Genomic DNA, 13,476 nt, shown 5'->3' on the forward strand with positions numbered 1-13,476 from the left:
TCTAAACTATTTATCGTCCATGTTTCACTTCCATACATGGCCACACTCCATACAATTACTTTCAGAAACGACTGCCTCACACTTAAATCTAGACTCGATCTTAAACAAATTTCTCTTCTTCAGCAATGCTTTCCTTGCCATTGCCAGTCTACATTTTATATCCTCTCTACTTCGACCATAATCAGTTATTTTTCTCCCCAAATAGCAAAACTCCTTTAGTACTTTAAGTGTCTCATTTCCTAGTCTAATTCCCTCAGCATCACCCGACTTAATTCGACTACATTCCATTATCCTCGTTTTGCTTTTGTTGATGTTCATCTCATACCCTCCTTTCAAGACACTGTCCATTCCGTTCAACTGCTCTTCCAAGTTCTTTGCTGTCTCTGACAGAATTACAATGTCATCGGAGAACCTCAAAGTTCTTATTTCTTCTCCATGGATTTTAATACCTGCTCCGAACTTTTCTTTTGTTTCCTTTACTGCTTCCTCAATATACAGATTGAACAGCATCGGGGAGAGGCTACAACCCTGTCTTACTCCCTTCCCAACCACTGCTTCCCTTTCATGTCCCTCGACTCTTATAACTGCCATCTGGTTTCTGTACAAATTGTAAATAGCCTTTCGCTCCCTGTATTTTACCCCTGCCACCTTCAGAAGTTTATGATAACTCTTACATATATATTCATTTTTAACAGACATAGCATTCACAACAGTCATTGTTGACGGATGAGTAAAATACACGTCCTTTTTGCGTGAGTTCTAAGACATAAGTACTCTCAAGCGAGACTGAAACGAAAGTTCTTAAAAAAATTGAATATTCTTCTGACATTGTTCTTTTGTTACAAAGATAATTTTAAAAGCCTGTCTTTGCCGTCTTCTGCGGCGGTATTACACACCACGGAAGCTATAAAGATCAATTACAGTTTCGCTTTTCCTGTGGTCGATAGTTCTGGTATTACTTTTAATTAACGTTTACGCCCGTTCTGCTGGACGACAACACATAGTACGGACTGAGTCGGAGTGTTTGGTTGACACTCTGTCAACACACAACATTTGGTGTTTATCTTAGTGTCTGTCATCTGTAGGTTTTTGTGTAAGTCACAATGAGAACGGAAGTGTGCGTTGCTGGATCGTGGCAGACGAAAAATAAGTGCCAGAATGAGATTTTCACTCTGCAGCGGAGTGTGCGCTGATATGAAACTTCCTGGCAGATTAAAACTGTGTGCCCGACCGAGACTCGAACTCGGGACCTTTGCCTTTCGCGGGCAAGTGCTCTACCATCTGAGCCACCGAAGCACGACTCCCGCCCGCTACTCACAGCTTTACTTCTACCAGTATCTCGTCTCCTACCTTCCAAACTTTACAGAAGCTCTCCTGCGAACCTTGCAGAACTAGCACTCCTGAAAGAAAGGGTATAGCGGAGACATGGCTTAGCCACAGCCTGGGGGATGTTTCCAGAATGAGATTTTCACTCTGCAGCGGAGTGTGCGCTGATATGAAACTTCCTGGCAGATTAAAACTGTGTGCCCGACCGAGACTCGAACTCGGGACCTTTGCCTTTCGCGGGCAAGTGCTCTACCATCTGAGCTACCGAAGCACGACTCACGCCCGGTACTCACAGCTTTACTTCTGCCAGTACCTCGTCTCCTACCTTCCAAACTTTACAGAAGCTCTCGTGCGAACCTTGCAGAACTAGCACTCCTGAAAGAAAGGGTATAGCGGAGACATGGCTTAGCCACAGCCTGGGGGATGTTTCCAGAATGAGATTTTCACTCTGCAGCGGAGTGTGCGCTGATATGAAACTTCCTGGCAGATTAAAACTGTGTGCCCGACCGAGACTCGAACTCGGGACCTTTGCCTTTCGCGGGCAAGTGCTCTACCATCTGAGCTACCGAAGCACGACTCACGCCCGGTACTCACAGCTTTACTTCTGCCAGTACCTCGTCTCCTACCTTCCAAACTTTACAGAAGCTCTCGTGCGAACCTTGCAGAACTAGCACTCCTGAAAGAAAGGGTATAGCGGAGACATGGCTTAGCCACAGCCTGGGGGATGTTTCCAGAATGAGATTTTCACTCTGCAGCGGAGTGTGCGCTGATATGAAACTTCCTGGCAGATTAAAACTGTGTGCCCGACCGAGACTCGAACTCGGGACCTTTGCCTTTCGCGGGCAATTGCTCTACCATCTGAGCTACCGAAGCACGACTCACGCCCGGTACTCACAGCTGTACTTCTGCCAGTACCTCGTCTCCTACCTTCCAAACTTTACAGAAGCTCTCCTGCGAACCTTGCAGAACTAGCACTCCTGAAAGAAAATTTCGCAGGAGAGCTTCTGTAAAGTTTGGAAGGTAGGAGACGAGGTACTGGCAGAAGTACAGCTGTGAGTACCGGACGTGAGTCGTGCTTCGGTAGCTCAGATGGTAGAGCACTTGCCCGCGAAAGGCAAAGGTCCCGAGTTCGAGTCTCGGTCGGGCACACAGTTTTAATCTGCCAGGAAGTTTCGAAAAATAAGTGGATGACATGAGCAGAAGTTACTGCAGAACTGCGAACGCAGTCAGCTCAAAAACAACGCACAGGTTGGTCCATGAGCAGGGAACCGCAGGGTGAGCTGCGATTCCGAAACCATTCACCATTGATACGGATGTCCGTAACCGGAGAAAGTGGTGCGGAAACAATATAGCCTGGACAACGGTGAATGGAAGAAAGCAATTTGGTCGGATCAGTCTTGTTTCACGCTGTTTCCAATTTCCGTCCGAGTTTACTTTCAAAGAGTGAAATATGGCGGGAGTTAGGTGATGATTTAGGCAGCCATATCGTGGTATTCCACGGGCACTGGCTACTCTGAAAGGCCGCATTACTGCCGAGGATTACGCCACCATTCTGGCTGATCGGGTCTGTCCCATCTTACAATGTTTGTTACCCAGTGGCGACAGTGTGTTCCGAGACGATAGGGCCTCTATTCGCATCGTTCGCCTCGTCTAGATCTGGCTTTGGGACCAAGAAGATGTATTGTCACATCTCCCCTTGCCATAATACTCACCAGATCTCAATATTATTAAATCTTTGTGATCTACTTTGGAGAGAATGGTGCGAAATAGCTATTCACCTCCATCATCATTACCTGATGTTGCCACTATTTTGCGGGAATAGTGGTGCAAAATTCTCTTGATAACCGTGCAGTGCGCGTATTTATCCATTCCGAGGTGTCTACAAGCTGTCCTGATTGTCAACTGCTTCCCTACACAGTGAAAGGTCTCTGTTGGGTTCCTTTCATGTTAATTTCTTAAATCTGTTGTCATTTACGGCATAAATTCCTCTTCTAAATTTACTGTGGTGTTACTGACTATCTGGGAGGAGACTGAGCAGTGAAACGTGTTACTTTTACACATAAACAAGAACGATCTGTCACACTACTACACTTTAAAACACAGTTTATATGTAATTCATGTCACACTGTCTCATACGGAACCTACATCCGCTTTCTTTTATATACTGTATGTGGTAAGATACTGTCATCCCCCTTCCCTTCTGTGTGAGAGGATGAATGAGCAAATGTATTTCTAGTTGCATGCTTGAGGGTAGCAGACAAGCCTGTCTGCTAGAGAACAGTAGGACCAACGTCGAAACAGGTAGCTACGCTTTCTAAAAGCAGAGAGGTTTCTATCCTAAGTATGGTCCTGTCCATCCCTTGTCATGTTGGTATAGGAAGCTGCCTCTCTGGTCACTTCCGTTCGTATTTGTGAGGCACCCCTCAGGAGGGACCCACGGCAGTCTGTCCGCGGCGAGCGTCTGAAGTGGTAAGATCTCCGGTTAAGCGCGTGTCTGCTAAGTCCGTAGGACAATGGATTTCTTAAGTTCAGCCTAACTGAAAATTTAATCACCTTTATTTCAGCTTTAGCTCTAAAATATCTAATGTTATCTTAAATTGCAACGCAGTGTAATTCGAGTGTGAAGTTCAGAATATATTCCGGTAGTTGCTTTGTCACTACTTTGTGAGTAAAGTGGAACCACGTGTTGATCAGTAACTCTAACTAAGTTCATCAATGTTAAATGCGAATGTGCGTGAGATTATAACGTCTCGTCTTGACAATATTTTTCAATATAGCAACTTTTCTTTATGTTCAACCCACGTGGGGTGTACTTTGTGAGACCAGTAGCACGTGCTTATAAAATTGTTTGACCCATCAGGTTAATAGTAAGACGATAGTAACCAGTTCGAGGTTTTTCTTTTGTAAATTGCTTTTCGATCTAATTTATTTTAATTATCAAAATTATTGTGGAGTTACGCTCTTTGTGTAAACCAAGTTGACCACGTGAAGCATGTGGTGTAAGCATCAAAGTAGCCCTCAGCTATTCTTTTCGGGAAGATTTCACAGAGAGTTAGTATGAATTTAGTATACCTGTGTGGTAATTTCATGACGGAGAGGATTGCGCTACGAACGTAACTTCTTTGGGTGAAAATTGAATCGGTTGGTTGTGGTTAATATCCTCTTGCATATGTTTCAACGTTCTTTGTGTGTTATTTTATGAATGCAGTGTTGTATGCAGTCTTCCAATCTTGGCTCCATATTTGATGTGTTCCGTAAGATTACAAACTCACATTTTCACAGTCCTAAATAAGGCACCAGCTTAGTTATGACTCACGTTTAATATGCTGAAATTTCAATCATCAATATTAAAATAAATTTCCAAATATAAACTGATTTATTTCTTTTTATTTAAATTCTTATATATATATATGTATATGGTAAGCTAGACTGGATAACTGGTGGAACAGTTGCGCAGTAATGCAAGGTTAATTTCACCACATAGCTCACAGCTTTTAACCCGCTTTTATTGTCTATCAGCACCGCTTTCATAGCAAATTAAAGCAACAACATTACAACAGTATGTAATATTTCTGGCTTTAACAGCCATCATATCTATCCAACAGATTCTTTCCTCAAAGCAGTAGTGGTTGCAGTATTATGCATGTGATGTACTGAGTGGTGAGAGATTCCATTAGCAGGCGGTAGCTCTCTCGCGGGAAACAGCACCAGAATCGTAGTCTGTGCGCGTCAAAATGCTTGCTTTCTCTCGTTAATATTTTAATAGCGATGCATTAAACTTGCTTAACATTCTGTAATACGTGTCTCCAAATAGTAAGCTCTCACCCACGTATTTCGAAAGTCGGAATTACGTCTTAAACGAAGATCAGAAGTTAAGAACTGCATTTCGCAATACACAGCTATAACGGTAGATCTCATTAGAGACGATCGATGGTCTGATCGTAGACCGAAATCGATCGTCTCTAGCAAAATATACCGTTACAGCTGTGTATCGCATACTTTTTAAAGCTGTACAACACCAGCCCCATAAAATATTTCTAAAAACAGAAGCTAAACGGAAAGGCAGACGAATATCTTCTGGTGTTTTCGGAGCTCCGTCTAGAGCGGTCTCCCGAGAGAAGTGCCCAATCACCTCGGAATGGGCGTCCGCCGCTCGTGGTCTCGCGGTAGCGTTCTAGCTTCCCGAGCACGGGGTCCCGGGTTCGATTCCCGGCGGGGTCAGGGATTTTCACCTGCCTCGAGATGACTGGGTGTTTGTGTTGTCCTCATCATTTCATCATCATCCAGGAAAGTGGCGAAATTGGGCTGAGCAAAGATTGGATAATTGTACGGGCGCTGATAACCACGCAGCTGAGCGCCCCACAAACCAAACATCATCATCATCATCGGAAGGGGCAGTCATGGTGGACAGACGCGTTGCCACGCGAGTGCGGTCGTATTTCAGTGTAAATTCATTAAGATGTAATGAAACGCCTCATTTATCCGCAGAACATGACTGGTAGTTTAAATTGTGGAAAGGGGCCAAAATAAGGGGCTGTCAGTTACACTCGAACATACAACTACATTATTTGATGAAACATTACAAGAGCCCAAAAAAAAAAAAAAAAATTAAACACACAGTTTAAATTTTTGGGACTTAATTACCGGTTGAAAGCCACCTTAATTTAAAAACGGCTGAAGGCCAATAACTTAAACGCAAGCATAATCAGGAATTTAAAAGGCAAGCCTTATCTTAAAAATAGTTCTTTAGTTAGGCTGAAGTAAAAAAGTTAAATTCAAATCGGCTGTAGACTTAACACTTAAAACTCCATAACATTAATTTTTTTAAATGCCAAAGGCCTTACATGAAAGTTCTTTAATTTAGGCTGAAGGCCTTAAGAGCAAACAACTCAAATTCAAAATCGGCTGAAGGCCTAAGACTTAAAATTTAGCAACATTAAAATTTTTAAAATGTCAAAGGGCTTACGTGAAACAGTACTTTAAACTATGCTGAAGGCCTTAAGAGCAAAACAACTCTAATTTGAAAGCAAAACTGGCTAGAAGCCACACAAGTACAAACAACAAGAGCAAATTTAAAAAAATAGGGCAGTACACCCAACGGCGCCCAGGTGTTCGAGGGTCGGCCTGGAATTCAAACACTAACGCTCGCTTAGGTTAGACAGGCAGTCGGCCCAACCATTTTCAATCCGCTGGGAACCCAAGCGACAGACAGTCAACAGACCAATGATCAAGATAATACGGCACACTTGCACCAAAACTCAAACGATGCTAATGGTGGAGACTGGAACAACAACCAGAACGGATCACAGACAACCCATAAGCGGTGGACGACCCAAATACACGTCGTCTAATCAGAAGACCGACCAAACGGCCAAGCAAGGTCGTTGCCACTCAAACGTGTGTGTCGGCAATAGTGGAGCGAGTGATGGCTATCCTGTCCTTCCTCGCTACTCCACGCTAACAGACCAACTCAGAGCCAGTACGGCGACAACCTTTAAACAACTTGTCAGTCAAACCACATAAACTACACACAGTTTCACGAACACTTGCACGAAGAACTAGACAATGCTAACGGCAGTGACTGAGCAAAACAAGGACGAATCACAAGTTGGCACAGACAGCCAACCCATAAGCGATCGCCGGCCAAATATACGTCGTCCGACAAGACGACCGACCCCGACGATCAACCAAAGTTGTTCCCACTCAAATCATGTGTGTCGGCAATCATCGGAAGGTGATGGCTATCCGCGCCTCCCTGGCGCTGCATGCCCCACTGGTGCTACGACGCGACTGCGCCAACCGACCAACTGCTATACATCAGCACTAAAATAACTGGACAGTGAACATCACAGGCTTCACGCAATTTCACCAACGCTTGGACGAAGAACGCGACCGATGCTAAAAGCAGTGACTGTGGAATCACCAGGACGAACCATGAGTTGATACACACACCGCCAACCCATAAGCGATCGGGCGAGCAAATACACGTCGTCCGGTAAGACGACCAACTGACGATCAGCCAAGACCGTCCGCAGCCACGTGTGCCGGCAACGGTCGGGCGAGTCACGGCTATCCGAACCTCACTGCCGCTCCAAACCGACCGAACTTATGCCGCGTCCCAGTTGTCCGACTGCCAGGTCAGAACTCCACTGCTGGAGTGTTCCAACTGACGTCATCCCGGTCCGAAGTGCACTGCTGGCGCATTCAAACTCGTTGGACGACACACGACAACCAGGAAGTAAAAGCAGTCCAGCAAAGATAATACGGCAGGGCCTATATCGGTAAGCGCTGCTGCTGCCGCTCACGGGCAGGCAAGGCAGCAATTCAGTGACACCAGTAATTGAAAATTAACATGAGGCTGCAGTACGGTAAAAGGGTGTTAAATAAGAGATGGCATGACTACGAGCCACGCACGGCTCATATAAATTCATTAAAATATTAGATCGGAAGTGGTCGTGGGCGAGAGACGTGTGTCTGATGCGATCGATCATATCTTAATTTTGAGCAGAAATAATGGCTTTAGAACTGTTCCAGAACAAGAAACATCTAATCGTTGAATGATGTTGCTACATAAAGTTTGTAAATGTGTTCATGACGTGTGGCTTGTTGAAACTAGTAAATAAATGTTTCTAACCTGCAGTTCTTCGTGTTCTGCTAGAAGAAACACGAGTGGTAACGCTGAAAAAGAAGTCAACAAGCCACTTACCTACATAACGTCAGATCCTCGCTAACGGTTTATTACTGCCTCAAGACAAAGGATCTCGACCTACGGTGTTGCTGTCTGCTCAGGGGGCGTCTTTAGAAGACTGCAGGTTGGTCAGATCATTAGAAATTGAGGGAAGCAAAATCATACTACACTCCTGGAAATTGAAATAAGAACACCGTGAATTCATTGTCCCAGGAAGGGGAAACTTTATTGACACATTCCTGGGGTCAGATACATCACATGATCACACTGACAGAACCACAGGCACATAGACACAGGCAACAGAGCATGCACAATGTCGGCACTAGTACAGTGTATATCCACCTTTCGCAGCAATGCAGGCTGCTATTCTCCCATGGAGACGATCGTAGAGATGCTGGATGTAGTCCTGTGGAACGGCTTGCCATGCCATTTCCACCTGGCGCCTCAGTTGGACCAGCGTTCGTGCTGGACGTGCAGACCGCGTGAGACGACGCTTCATCCAGTCCCAAACATGCTCAATGGGGGACAGATCCGGAGATCTTGCTGGCCAGGGTAGTTGACTTACACCTTCTAGAGCACGTTGGGTGGCACGGGATACATGCGGACGTGCATTGTCCTGTTGGAACAGCAAGTTCCCTTGCCGGTCTAGGAATGGTAGAACGATGGGTTCGATGACGGTTTGGATGTACCGTGCACTATTCAGTGTCCCCTCGACGATCACCAGTGGTGTACGGCCAGTGTAGGAGATCGCTCCCCACACCATGATGCCGGGTGTTGGCCCTGTGTGCCTCGGTCGTATGCAGTCCTGATTGTGGCGCTCACCTGCACGGCGCCAAACACGCATACGACCATCATTGGCACCAAGGCAGAAGTGACTCTCATCGCTGAAGACGACACGTCTCCATTCGTCCCTCCATTCACGCCTGTCGCGACACCAATGGAGGCGGGCTGCACGATGTTGGGGCGTGAGCGGAAGACGGCCTAACGGTGTGCGGGACCGTAGCCCAGCTTCATGGAGACGGTTGCGAATGGTCCTCGCAGATACCCCAGGAGGAACAGTGTCCCTAATTTGCTGGGAAGTGGCGGTGCGGTCCCCTATGGCACTGCGTAGGATCCTACGGTCTTGGCGTGCATCCGTGCGTCGCTGCGGTCCGGTCCCAGGTCGACGGGCACGTGCACCTTCCGCCGACCACTGGCGACAACATCGATGTACTGTGGAGACCTCACGCCCCACGTGTTGAGCAATTCGGCGGTACGTCCACCCGGCCTCCCGCATGCCCACTATACGCCCTCGCTGAAAGTCCGTCAACTGCACATACGGTTCACGTCCACGCTGTCGCGGCATGCTACCAGTGTTAAAGACTGCGATGGAGCTCCGTATGCCACGGCAAACTGGCTGACACTGACGGCGGCGGTGCACAAATGCTGCGCAGCTAGCGCCATTCGACGGCCAACACCGCGGTTCCTGGTGTGTCCGCTGTGCCGTGCGTGTGATCATTGCTTGTACAGCCCTCTCGCAGTGTCCGGAGCAAGTATGGTGGGTCTGACACACCGGTGTCAATGTGTTCTTTTTTCCATTTCCAGGAGTGTATTTGTTGTGTCTAGACAAGACAGCCTAGACACAATGAGAGGAAGCCGAAAGGCACGCGCTTAAACTCACGCAGGCTGGCGTGAGGTCTGAAACAGGATACGTAATGAATGCTATAAAGAAAAGTACGTAGCTTCTGGAATACTTAACTTTAATCCACATTTGTAGAACATCGCTCTTGATGATACATTAATAGAATCTCTATATCTATACTGGTAATGGCGCCTTGCTAGGTCGTAGCAAATGTAGCTGATGGCTATGTTAACTATCGTCTCGGCAAATGAGAGCGTAGTTGTCAGTGAACCGTTCCTTGCAAAGTCGGCTGTACAACTGGGGCGAGTACTAGTACGTCTCTCTAGACCTGCCGTGTGGCGGCGCTCGGTCTGCAATTACTGACAGTGGCGACACGCGGGTCCGTCGTATACTAGCGGACCGCGGCCGATTTAAAAGCTACCACCTAGCATGTGTGGTGTCTGCCTGTGACACCACACTATTCCTACCTTAAATCGGCATACGTACGGTAGTGGAAGTCAGTATAAAGGAATGGTTCCTACAAAAGCCATAGTACAATGTCTGTAGTACACTGTATCGAATTTATCATTTCCTGGGTGGAAACTGGTATAAAGGCACTCACTGTCCTGTTGTGCTATTGCATTGTTAGTACTTTGACCATCCTCTGTTCTTCCTAATTACCTAAAAAGTCCCTACCAAACAGAGGTCGAAGAAACGGTCACCAAGCAACAAACTATCAGTTTACGTGGGGGGGACACATGTCCACTTCTGCCGCCACTCACCCGGCATACTGGTTACTTCGCTAGTGAGTCATACAGGGAGCGCCGCTGCTGGGACCAGTCCTTGCAGACACAGGCAAGAGCCGATAGGTTGGAGCATTCTTTGTAAATAATCGCCTGACACAGGCTAAGCTAAGCCGCGGCTTGCAGTCGATCAAAGCCTCATGCCCCACTTGTGTCGCCAGCCGTGTCGCAAACTGAGACAAGCAGGCGCCATTTGGATGTATAGTCGACACACACTCTTCCCAGTTTAAAAAATCCACTTCATACAATTCGAAACAGAGCTGCTTTTGGTCATTCACCTCAAATGTCTCATTCGAGTTATTTCCGAAGACAGAACAAATGAGGGCATACACCCGTTTTCACAACAGGTATTGTAACTTCTTGTAAAAATCCTGTAACATATGGCATAGGCTATATTTGCTCTAAATATTCTCTCATTAGATAAGAAAAATCTCTTCTAATCCACTTAGTGTTTGTTACTTCCTGCATCACAGGACTAGAACGTTAAACTCATTCTTGGCTCATGCCTTACCTCTATCACAGGGTGCTTCTACACTGTCGAACCCTCTTAAAGAAACCGAATGTTTCGTCGCATATGAAGTCTTTTAAGGTAACAGCACAGAGAAGTTGTAAATATTTGGTTTATACTATGTATCAGATTATAATATAACAATGGATAGCTTTGAGAAATCAGACAGTGAAGGAAGCAGAGGATCAAGTAGATAAAAAATCTGAGGGCTGGCAGAAATCCTTGGGTACCACAAGAGATATTGAATTTGATTTATAAAGGAAGAAAATGTAAAAATGCAGTTGAGGAAGTTGGCGAAAGGGAATACAAACACTTAAAAAATGAGATAGACAGGAAGTGCAAAATGGCAAAGCAGGAATGGCTAGAGGACAAATATAAGGACGTAGAAGCATATATCACTAGGCGTAAGATAGATGCTGCCTAAAGGAAAATTAAAGAGACCTTTAGGTAAAGGAAAACCACCTGCATGGATATTAAGAGTTGAGATGGGAAACCAGTCCTCAGTAAAGAAGAGAAGGCAAAAATGTGGAAGGAATATACAGGGGGTCTCTACAAGGGAGATGAGCATAATATTATGGAAATGGAAAAAGATGTAGATGAAGACGAGATGGGAGATACGATACTATGTGAAGAATTTGTCAGAGCACTGAAAGATCTAAGCCGAAACGAGGCCGTGGGAGCAGACAACATTTCATAAGAAGTATTGATAGCCTTGGGAGAGCCAGCCATGACCAAACTCTCCCAGCTGGTGAGCAAGATGTATGAGGCAGGCGAAATACCCTCAGACTTTAAGAAGAGTATAATAATTCCAGTTCCAAAGAAAGCAGATGCTGACAGGTGTAAAAATTATCAGTTTTATAAGTCACAGTTGTAAAATACCAACATGGATTCCTTACAGAAGAACGGAAAAAATGGCAGTAGCTGGCCTCGAGGAAGATCAATTTGGAATCTGGAGAAATGTAGGAACACGCAAGTCAATACTTACCCTATGACTTCTCACAGAAGACTGGTTAGGGAAAGGCAAATCTATGTTTATAGCGTTTGTAGGCTTAGAGAAAGCTTTTGACAACGTTAACTGGAACATCTTCTTTGAAATTCTGAAGGTAGCAGATGTAAAACACATGGAGCAAAAGGCAATTTACAACATGTGCAGATACCAGGTAGCATTAATAAGAGTTAGAGGGCATGAAAAGCAAGCAGTGGTTGAGAAGAGAGTGAGACAGGGTTGTAGCCTATCAACGATGTTATTCAGTCTGTATATTGAGCAGGCAGTAAAGGAAAAAAAGAGAAATTTGGAGAAAAAATAAAAACATTGAGGTATGTTGATGGCATTGTAATTCTGTCAGAGAGAGCAGAGGACTTGGAAGAGCAGTTGAACGGAATTATAGTGTGGTGAAAGGTAGATATAAGGTCAACATCAACAAAAGCGATTCTCTGACGAAAGGGGGATTGAGAGGTGAGCTGTATACCGCTTCTTCTTAGTGTTGTGCCCAGACATATTACAACGTCTCGCATACTTCCTGCAAAGAGACTGCAATGAGATTTTTACTGGAAAACAATCAGTAGCAGACGTTTCGTCTCTTGTTTTCTCGATGAACAAAAGACAACATCCTTCCATGAGTTTTATACGCCTATAAATGGATGGAGTGGCATCTTAATAGTTGCATTAAATTTACATTTACACTGTATGGTGTGTTGCGGAGTGTACCCTGCATCACCACTAGTCACTTCCTTTCCTATTCCACTCGCAAATAGATCCAGGAAAAAGAGACTGGCTTTGTGCCTCCATGTTGTTGTTTGTTGTTGTGGTCTTCAGTCCTGAGACTGGTTTGATGCAGCTCTCCATGCTACTCTATCCTGTGCAAGCTTCTTCATCTCCCAGTACCTACTGCAACCTACATCCTTCTGAATCTGCTTAGTGTATTCATCTCTTGGTCTCCCTCTACGATTTTTACCCTCCACGCTGCCCTCCAATGCTAAAATTGTGATCCCTCGACGCCTCAGAACATGTCCTACCAACCGATCCCTTCTTCTAGTCAAGTTGTGCCACAAACTTCTCTTCTCCCTAATCCTATTCAATACCTCCTCATTAGTTACGTGATCTACCCACCTTATCTTCAGCATTCTTCTGTAGCACCACATTTCGAAAGCTTCTATTCTCTTCTTGTCCAAACTAGTTATCGTCCATGTCTCACTTCCATACATGGCTACACTCCATACAAATATTTTCAGAAACGACTTCCTGACACCTAAATCTATATTCGATGTTAACAAATTTTTCTTCTTGAGAAACGCTTTCCTTGCCATTGCCAGTCTACATTTTATATCCTCTCTACTTCGACCATCATCGGTTATTTTACTCCCTAAATAGCAAACTCCTTTACTACTTTAAGTGTCTCATTTCCTAATCTAATTCCCTCAGCATCACCTGACTTAATTTGACTACATTCCATTATCCTGGTTTTGCTTTTGTTGATGTTCATCTTATATCCTCCTTTCAAGACACTGTCCATTCCGTTCAACTGCTCTTCCAAGTCCTTTGCTGTCTCTG

Source organism: Schistocerca cancellata, chromosome 9 (assembly GCF_023864275.1).
Source record: "Schistocerca cancellata isolate TAMUIC-IGC-003103 chromosome 9, iqSchCanc2.1, whole genome shotgun sequence".
Lineage (NCBI taxonomy): Eukaryota > Metazoa > Arthropoda > Insecta > Orthoptera > Acrididae > Schistocerca > Schistocerca cancellata.